General features: G+C 41.4%; 1 long non-coding RNA gene across 1 annotated transcript; it reads left to right on the forward strand.

The window, feature by feature from the left end:
* The first annotated feature begins 9,216 nt into the window (after positions 1-9,216).
* LOC123606318 lies at positions 9,217-9,812 on the forward strand. The gene is made up of 2 exons (XR_006716228.1): positions 9,217-9,406; positions 9,491-9,812. It is a non-coding gene; the product is annotated as an uncharacterized LOC123606318 (long non-coding RNA).
* The last annotated feature ends 164 nt before the right edge of the window (positions 9,813-9,976 follow it).

Below are 9,976 nucleotides of genomic sequence, written 5' to 3' on the forward strand. Positions count from 1 at the left end.
TGATTGGAAACCTGCTCTTCTCCTCCACTTGACCCACACAAGGATCTCTTAGAATGGACATAGTGTAGGCTAGGACCTCTCTGCCCTCACTCCCTATATCCACTGTTCATCTTCAGGTTGACTCCATGTGTCAGCCAGATGGACTCTGGCTGCCTCAGACCTCCAGAGTTCCTAGAGTCTATGATTCTGGAAAAAGGGTATTTTTCTGGATAGCTGGTAAATAATAAGAGAGACTTCTGGCTGGCCCAACTCATATCATATACTCTTCCAGAAGCTAATCCCTTTGACTAGAAAGATAAAATGCTCTGATTGACTGAGCCTGGATCACATACCCATCCTTGGGCCAAACCATCTGACCAGAGGGTGGGGGATGTGTGCCCCCAAAAGGATGCTGGGCAGAAAAAATAAAAACGTGTGCCCATGAAAAGGCTCAAGAAGACAGCAGTTTTACTTGATTACTCTAGTTCATATTCCTCTTATTACCTCTTTCACTAGTGAGGGACAAGGCAAAAATATATTTTACATTGTCCCTCTGTCAACTATAGCACAATGATCCGTGTCATGGAGAAATAACATAAGTCACCTATCTGATTTCTACTTGTAGTGGCTTTAGTAATCACATGCATTAAAGAATGTTTAGGACGGAGCATGCAGTCTAGCATAGTGTAGTTTTATAGTCCCCTCTCACAACTGAGCAAGCAGGGACCTCAAGTGGCTCCTCCCCTCTGCCCTGTACTCCACTCTTGTGTTTACCTGGGTTACTGATCTGGAGGATTTTCAGTCACTCTTCTTACATGGAGCATTTTCGGTCAGTTTTCTTGATCGCTTTCTTCTGGGGCTCTGGGGATATTCCTTCTTCCTCTCCTTAAAACCAGCAGCTCCATAATGAATCACTTCTCCCTTTTTTCTTGTTAAGCCAGTCTATTAGAATTCTCAACCCTGGAATTTCCGGAAATGCAGCTGAAGGATGGGCATTTTGCCAGGGTGGGGATAGCAAACAGAAAATAAATCTTAAAATCAAACCTCACAGACAGCAGTCCACCTCACCTACTTAATTATTAGAATCGGTTTTGAGGAGCCTCTTGGTGCTTAAAATGTTGAGTCTACAGAATTTTAAAGGGCTCTGAGAGTGCCATCAGATTATCCCTAGAAATCCTATGCAGGATTTTTTACATAGGACCTAAGTCCATGGTAGCTGATTACATAAATTATGAAGACTGTAGTCATTGCCAACCTATCTCCATTTTACCACAGATTTTGCAAAGTAGTCAAATTGCAGAGTGGAAGACAACAAATCTAAAAAGTGTGTGTTTTGTGTGCTTTGTTGCACATATCACACCTTGAAAACATACTTTCCTTTTTTTGTTCTGTTTTGCTTTGCTTTAGGCCTATCTTTCCTTTCAGAATATACATTCTCAGAGGACAAAAATATCTGGTTCCACTTTGTATGATTAGGACTTAGCAAATGCCTGGTCCATATGGGTGATCAATAAATATTGGAAGGAATAGGTCTCTTTTCATGTCTCTCTTTCTTCTCAAATGGTTGGCAACTACTGAAATCAAATGTGCTAAGAAAATCCAGTCTTCCTTAAATTAAATTGTGCAGGAATCCAAGTTTACTTTAATTCTGCTTTCCATTTGCCTTTTCTTTAGTACTGAACAGCTTCTCCAGCATACTTCCCAGGCACTTGTATCCCTTCTGCAACTTCTTGGCAGCTTAGAACTTTTTCCTTTAGTTAAGCCTGTCTTTCTAGGATGGTGCCCCAGATTCTAAGATTACCCTTTTTTTCCTATGCTCCCATTAAAATTCCCATTTTTCTCACTGCCAGGAGAAAAATAATCAGATAATTTTCCATGAAAATGTTATGCTGTAATAGACCACTTAATGCAATAATTCTCCAGGGTGTTTGTATTTTAAAATGTGAAGCAGGAGGGGCACCTGGCTGGCTCAGTCAGTGGAGACTGTGAATCTTGATCTCAGGGTTGTGGGTTCGAACCCCATGTTGGGTATAGGGATTATTTAAAATCTTTAGGAATGATTGGGTGGCTCAGTCAGTTAAGTGTCTGACTCTTGGTTTCAGTTCAGGTCCTGATCTCATGGTTCCTGAGTTCGAGCCCCGCATGGGGCTCTGTGCCGACAGAGCAGGGCCTGCTTGGGATTCTCTCTCTCCCACTCTCTCTGTGCCCCTTCCCTGCTCACGTGCTCTCTCTCTTTTCTCAATAAATAAACAAATAAATAAATAAATAAATAAATAAATAAATAAACTTAAAAATAAGTAAATAAATAAAGTCTTTAAAAAATAAAATGTGAAGGTTTATTAAGATAAAGTATTATGATGGCATTTCAGGATTCCTGTGACAGTGCAGTAGGATGTATATATATTTCCATAGGCGGGTAGTAGGGTAGTTGGGGCTTTCCTCTTTCTCTCAGGGTTTTGCCTTGACTAAAAAAAAAAAAATCAAAACTGGGGCACCTGGGTGGCTCAGTCGATTAAGCATCCGACTTTGGCTCAGGTCATGATCTTGAGGTTCGTGAGTTAAAGCCCCACATCAGGCTCTGTGCTGACAGCTCAGAGTCTGGAGCCTGCTTCAGATTCTGTGTCTTCCTCTCTCTGCCCCTCTCCTGTGCACACTCTGTCTCTCTCTCAAAACACTAAAAAACACTAAAAAAATTTATTAAATAAAAATATTTTAAAAAATCAAAATAGATAAATCTTTAGACTTCTTACCTTACGGTCATTCTAGGAAATGAAAAAAAATTGAGAAATAAGAAAGCAGAGGAGTTTAAACACAAACAAAACCTTGCTTTTATCTAAAAAACAAAACAAACAAAAATAATCAAAGAATTGCTTCAGAAAGGAAAAACCAATTTATTTAGCTTGTAAGAAAATTACAGGGGCAGCACAGACCCTGCTTAGGATTCTCTCTCTCCCTCTCTCGCTCTGCCCCTCCCCTGCTTGTTTTCTCCCTCCCGCTCTCTCTCTCTCTCCCAAAAGAAATGAATAAACTTAAAAGAAAAAAAGTTTTTAAATGGGTCCTTCCTCACTGAAACCTGGCCTCTCTTTAAGAAAGAAAAGAAAATTACAAATGATTGTTGCTTTAAAAAAAAAATGGTATGGGCAAAGAGTAAAAAATACAAAACTATGAAGTATAAAGAATGACAAGGAGGTTCTCCAAAAGAATCCTTTAAATGGCTAACTCCTGAAGTATATTTAAAATAAAATTCCATTTGCAAAAATTACATTTACAGTTAACTTTCTAGAAACCAAGTTACTGTATAAACTACTTTCTTCTGCCTCCAAGAGAATTGTAAACAAACTTCCATTGCCAAAATTTCGTTAGCATCAGAATTTCCCTGGCCAGCTCCCACTCAGGCATTTCTTTACTTACCGTCTTCACATCATGTTAGAAAATTGATTTTTGTTGTTGATAAGATTACAGGCTTCCTGAACATACGACTGGTCAGCTTTGAAAGTGGTCACCTGTGGTAACCTGTTCTCTCTTAATAAATGCTACAATGTCACTCAGAAGAACATGGAGGCCCTGACACAAATCCATAGGGCCAGAATCAGGAGGGAAGGACATTTCTTTGGGTTTCCTGTTAGATACAGAAAATTCAGGTCCCGGAGCTATCCCAACCGGCATGCTAAGAACAAAGAACTTCACCCACTCAGTTTACTGTCCCAGATCTATCACACCATGTTCTCTCCCCAGCAGGAAGTCAGTTCTCTGCACTTGCAAATAGAATAAACAAACCATCCATACAGAACTAGTGGACATTTTGTTTTGTTTCTTACCAGATTTCATGAGAGATCCCTGGGTATAATACAATATTAAACTTGAAATCTCTGTATAAATCTTTGGGGGACTCTACTTTCCAGGGAGACGATAAAATGTAGAAGTCCTTTGAATAATCACTTATGATAGAAGCGGCTAAAAATTGGATTCTAAAATCTCCATATCAGGGCGCCTGGGTGGCTCAGTGGGTTAAGCGGCCGACTTCGGCTCAGGTCATGATCTCGCGGTCCGTGAGTTCGAGCCCCGCGTCGGGCTCTGTGCTGACAGCTCAGAGCCTGGAGCCTGTTTCAGATTCTGTGTCTCCCTCTCTCTGACCCTCCCCTGTTCATGCTCTGTCTCTCCCTGTCTCAAAAATAAATAAAACGTTAAAAAAAATTTTTTTTAATCTCCATATCCACCCTGCTACATATCTTAGGCAGCCTGCTGAACTCTCTATCCTGGATATGATTCTGGGACCAGCCTATGACATCTTCACATTTGTCTTCATTCCCAAGTCCTGATTTGTTGTTGGAAGTACTCCATTGATGTTAATTAACATATTTCAGTTGATGCTATACAAATACTGTACTCCCATTACACACAGGTAACCAAAAGGAAATTAAATGGTAATGCTTCAGGAAAATTTCTAGATCTGATAACACCAGAGGAGGAACAAGAGGTTTCTGCACCTGAATCTTATGTTTTGTTGCAGGCAGTATTGTGCTGCTGGCGCTAACCTGTCTGTCTACTTCTCGTTGTCACCCATCTGGGACCTGGGATCTCATGCCCCAAGGTTTAGAAAATGTCAGCTATCTTGAGGGGTGCCTGGGTGGCTCAGTTGGTTAAGCGTACGACTTTCGGCTCAGGTCATGATCTCAGAGTTTCATGAGTTCAAGCCCTGTGTGGGGCTCTTCACTGGCAGTGAGGAGCCTGCTTGGGGTTCTCTCTCTCTCTCTCTCTCTCTCTGTCCCTCCCCCACTCGCATGTGCACTCTGTCTCTCTCTCTCAAAATAAATAAACTTAAAAAAAATTAAAAAAATAGCTATCTTGAACCTATCCACTAAATATCTTTTGAGTTTATCTTTTATACTATTGCCAGAGTGGTATTCCTAAACTGAAACCTGATCATGTTATTCTTCTTGCCTCAAAGCAACTCACTGCCAGAGAATAAAGTCCAAAATCCTAGCCTGGCATATAAAGGCCTGCCTCTACATTGCTCTCCTCAGTCAAAGCATCAGATCTCTTTAGGTATTTGGTCCCACAGAAGAACTCCCCTCTCCTCTAACACTATTCCCTACCTTCTGCCGCACTTCTACCTGGACGCCCCTCCCATCCACCTGGAGAACCCCCTCCACATCTCTCAAGCTTCAGTGCCGTGTCATTTTCGCGATGAAGCCTTTTCTGATATGCTCTCGTCGCTCTGAGCTTCTGTCTCAACAAAATGTGGATCGTAATTCCTACACCCTCCTTTAGCTCAAGAGTCACATGAAGAAAGGGAGCATGAAAGGCCTCTGAGAAATGCCAAACACTATGCAAGTTCCAAGTTATGTTATAAAAGCTATTACGCAATAAGCCTTTTCTCTTTAGAGACCTAATGGAAGTCCTTGTGATTATTATTGTAAAATTCACCTCTACAAGTTAGAACATTTCTCCTGCTTATTCATTGCTTAAACATGAGCTAGGCTTAAAATGGTGATAAGGTCTGTGCCCACTTCAGCCACAAAGAGATTAAAGTCGGGCCCTCACAAAGAGGATCAGCATGATCTCCGCCCCATGGGATCCGCAGTAGTGAAAAATGTCATTTTCTTTGCTTTCTAGAATTCTATTCCCAAGTTTCATATTTCTTTCCTTTTATCCATGGAATGGTCTTCCTTAGACCTCTCATCCTCTTCTAGTCAATAAATAAAAGTTTGATCTCCTTAAGTGACTTTGGCTCTAGCATTGAGTCTTGGTTGTTTCTCAAGCCACCCGACTGGGAGACTGTCACCCATGGTTTCTGGAACACTGTGATCATAACAGGTAACATTTAGTAAGTAATGACTCTGTACCAGGCACTCTTCCATATAATCTCTGAAAATTAGAAAATTTAAACCTCACTACAACTCTCACTTCCTCTCTGCAAAATGGAAATGAGTTAGGAAGGTTCAACCCCTTGCCGAAAGTGACAAAGTAGAGTCAGGGTTTCAGCCTAGGAGTCTGACAACACAGTCCTGCTGTTAACCACTGTGTTGTAATCGCAGCTCTAATGGACTGTAGAGCAGCAAGACGGCTCTGCTCCCTTGCTCTCCAGAAACTTGCATTTAGTGCAACGGGTGGCGTTGAGCCCAGGACTATGAGAGCAGACACCATATTCACCGGGATCGACCATATGCCACTGTGGGTCACTGCCACCAAGACCTAAGGGAGCCAACCCAGGTAAGGCAGGTGCTGGACACCCAGGTAGCCATTGAGCAGCAGACCACTGAGGTCAAAGTAATTTGCATATACTGAATCCTCGTGCATTTTGTTCAGTTTTCAACAGAATGGAAAATGATTTTGCCTTATTCATTTCCCTCCACTCCTGAACACCCTTTCCAAAAAGATCTCATTAAATTAAATGTGGTACCCTAGATTGGATCCTGAAGTAGTAAAAAAGACATTAGTGGACAACTGGTAAGGTTTGAAAAATTCTGCAGTTTAGTTAATAGAAATATACCAATGTTAATATCCTTGTTTTGATGCATATCTCTTGGTTATAGAAGATGTTAACACTGGGAAAACTGGGTGAAGTATAAATAGGGACTCTACTTTGCAACTTTTCTATAAATCTAAAATTATTTTATTTATTTTTAAATGTTTTATTTATTTTTGAGAGAGAGTTCATGCATGCATGCGGGGGAGGGGCAGAGGGACAGGGGGACAGAAGATCTGAAGCAGGCTCTGCACTGACAGCAGTGAGCCTGATGTGGGGCTCGAACTCACGAACCATGAGATCACAACCTGAGCCAAAGTTGGACGTTTACCTGACTGAGCCACCCACGTGCCCCTAAAATTATTTTAAAAGTTAGGGGTACCTGGGTAGCTCAGTCAGTTAAGTGTCTGACTTCGGCCACGTCATGATCTCACGGTTTTTGGGTTTGAACCCCGCGTCAGGCTCTGTCTGACAGCTTAGAGCCTGGAGCCTGCTTTGGATTCTGTGTCTTTCTCTCTGTCCCTCCCCCACTCATGCTCTGTCTCCCTCTCTCTCAAAAACAAATAAAAACATGAAAAAAAAATTAAAATTTAAGGGGCATCTGGGTGGCTTAGTTGGTTAAGCATCTGACTCTTGATTTCAGCTCAGGTCATTTGTGATCACGATTTGTGTGATCACGCCCCACATTAGGCTCTGTGCTGACAGTGCGTAGACTGCTTAGGATTCTGTCCCTCTCTCTCTCTGCCTCTTCCCCACTCGTGTACTCTCTCTCTCTCTCTCAAATAAATACACTTTAAAAACAAATAAAAAAATTAAATTTAAAAATACTTCAGTTTAATTATTTTGAGATTAATTTACTAGGCCCACTGAGTTAATCTATCGCACAATTTAAATAAACTTACAGTGGTTTTTACATTTTTCTGAAATGATTGTTAAATCCATCAGTGAATAGAATTGTTTGTTGGCAAAATTCAGGTTTTGAACTCGTCAGTCATAAACACTATCTTTTCAGGATATGGGTTGAGACAAATATGGGTTGAGAATGAGTTACAAAGCCTCATCTTCCCAATAAAATGACCAGAACTTTGTATTACCATTGACAAACACAAAGGAATGTTATGGTTAGACAACCATATGATTTCCCTAAAACAGATTCCCTCTCTCCTCTTGACATCCTTAAATTCCAAGTATCATAACCTGGCACACATTTTATAAACAGCAAAGAGAAAGCAAAATAATGACAAATTATGTCGATAACTCAGCCATAATTATAGTACCACGGGTAGGACTCAACATGACTACCTCAGATAGGACAGTTTTGCATTACAAGTATTATTTTCCATAACAGCCCTGGTAGAGAGGGGAACACGTTGTGCCCAGAGCTTCTCAGTCTTAGCTCAGATTTGAAGAACAAATCAGAAAATGACCAGTGTTGCCAGTCAATGTGATAGTCATCTGAACATTCTTCCCAGATTTTAGACAGTTATGCCTTCAATGAGATGCTATTGTTTAAACACTTGTTTTTCTAGGATCAAAAACCTTTACAGCTATCTGGTTGCCTAATCAGATCTCACTTGATCTGCCAGCCGCTACCAGCTCCTCAGGCAAGTGGGAGCTCCTCTGAGCTGAGAGAACTGTCAATAGCGGTGCAAAGCTATTTGTAACTCAAAGTAACTGCAGGAGTTCACTCCTGCTTTGTTTTGCCCGGTCAGATCCTGTGAATCAGTTCTGACAAGTGACCAGATATTGTTCTTCTGCTCACCTTATATGGTCTCTTTCTTTTCTTTTCTTTTCTTTTCTTTTCTTTTCTTTTCTTTTCTTTTTTTAATGTTTATTTATTTACTTGTTTTTGAGAGACAGAGAAAGACACAGTACGAGTGGGGGAGGGGCAGACAGAGAGGGAGACATAGAATCGGAAACAGGCTCCAGGCTCTGAGCTGCCGGCACAGAGCCCAAGGTGGGGCTTGAACTTGGGAACCACTAGATCATAACCTGAGCCAAAGTCCGATGCACCCAGGCGCCCCTAGTGGCACATAGCCAAGGAAGAGAATTTCTCAAGTTCAAGGTGGGGACTCTAGCACTAAAGGTTTTCTGTGCCCTCCATGTCAGGTTTGAACAAGAAGCAGGAGAGGACGCAAAAAGGGGCAGAAAAGAGGAAACCCAAAATCAAGCTTCTCAGAAGCTGAAAAAGAGTCTGGCCAATCTAATTCCTTAGACCTTCAAAAAGAAAGAAAAAAAAAAAAAGAAATGCCAAAACTGGGTTCATAAATTAAGAGTGTATTTAAAAGTTTTAAAGTTAATAAAGAAAGTCGCAAAGTGAACATCATTCCGATCTGTCCGTGTATAGCTCATTCGGAAATACCAGAGTCTAATCTAACATTGAATCTTTGTGAATATGAAGTCCAAGTCAAAAAGCACTACTATCCACAACCCATCCCCAGGGTGCCCACCCACTACTTACTATCCACAACCCACTCCTAAGTGCCTCAACAAAACACGAATAAAAAATTAGAAATATGGACTAAAGAGAATACAGAGTAGAGCATCAAGAAAGCCAGTAACGAGATTACTACCTTGGAGCTACAATAACTGAGTGCCAGGAGAAAAGGTGCAGAAACAGTAGAAAAGAAAAACAACAAGGGCGACTGGGTGGCTCAGTCCGCTGATTTCAGCTCAGGTCATGATCTCAAGGTTTGTGGGTTCAAGACAGCTCAGAGCCTGGAGCCTGCTTCTGATTCTGTGTTTCCCTCTCTCTGCCCCTCCCCCGCTCACGCTCTGTCTCTCGAAAATAAACATTTTTTTAATGTAAAAACGAAAAGAAAAGAAAAACAACAACAAAAGCAGCAGGAAGACCTGGACTACCATTTATAGTGGTCTCAGGTGCACTTAGAAAGATGTTCAATAACAGTTGTCAAACCCTCCCAGAATAACTTCAATGGCAAGGAACCTAATTCATAGGTAAGTACTTGGAAGTTGGTACCGGGACCCTATTGTGCTAAATTGCTTTCTTATTTACTGTGTTAACCATCTTACCACATATAGCACAGGCCACCATTCCAGCTCTCCAAGAACTGCAAGATATTGGGGAAGCCGCCAAGCATATCACTACTCAGGGGCTTCAAAAGCTGGGTGCCGAGCTCAAAGCGTCTCTTAAGCAGGATCTTGAAGCGGGAGCAGGGCTTAGCCTTCCGTAGGACACCTAGCGCACCCCAAGTGGAAGACTTGTCTTACAAGGTAGGAGGTGGGCAGGTGAGCCAGGAGGAGCCCTTCCGGCCACGTCTTTTTGAATTCGGTAAAACCTTTCTCCTACAACCTTCAAACCTGACTCCAATGATAATTTTCACAATAAACTCCATTTCCGTAAGAATGTTTGATGAATCCCGCTCCTGAGTTGTTCTGCAACAACTTTCCACCATTTTAACAGAAGTCCCCTAATAGCCTTGAAACGTTTCTTACGTCTGTGTCAAAATTTTATAAATTCATCTATAAACTGGGAACTGAAAATCCATCTATAAATCGGGAACTGTG

This window comes from Leopardus geoffroyi, chromosome A2 (genome assembly GCF_018350155.1).
Source record: "Leopardus geoffroyi isolate Oge1 chromosome A2, O.geoffroyi_Oge1_pat1.0, whole genome shotgun sequence".
In the NCBI taxonomy this organism is placed as follows: domain Eukaryota; kingdom Metazoa; phylum Chordata; class Mammalia; order Carnivora; family Felidae; genus Leopardus; species Leopardus geoffroyi.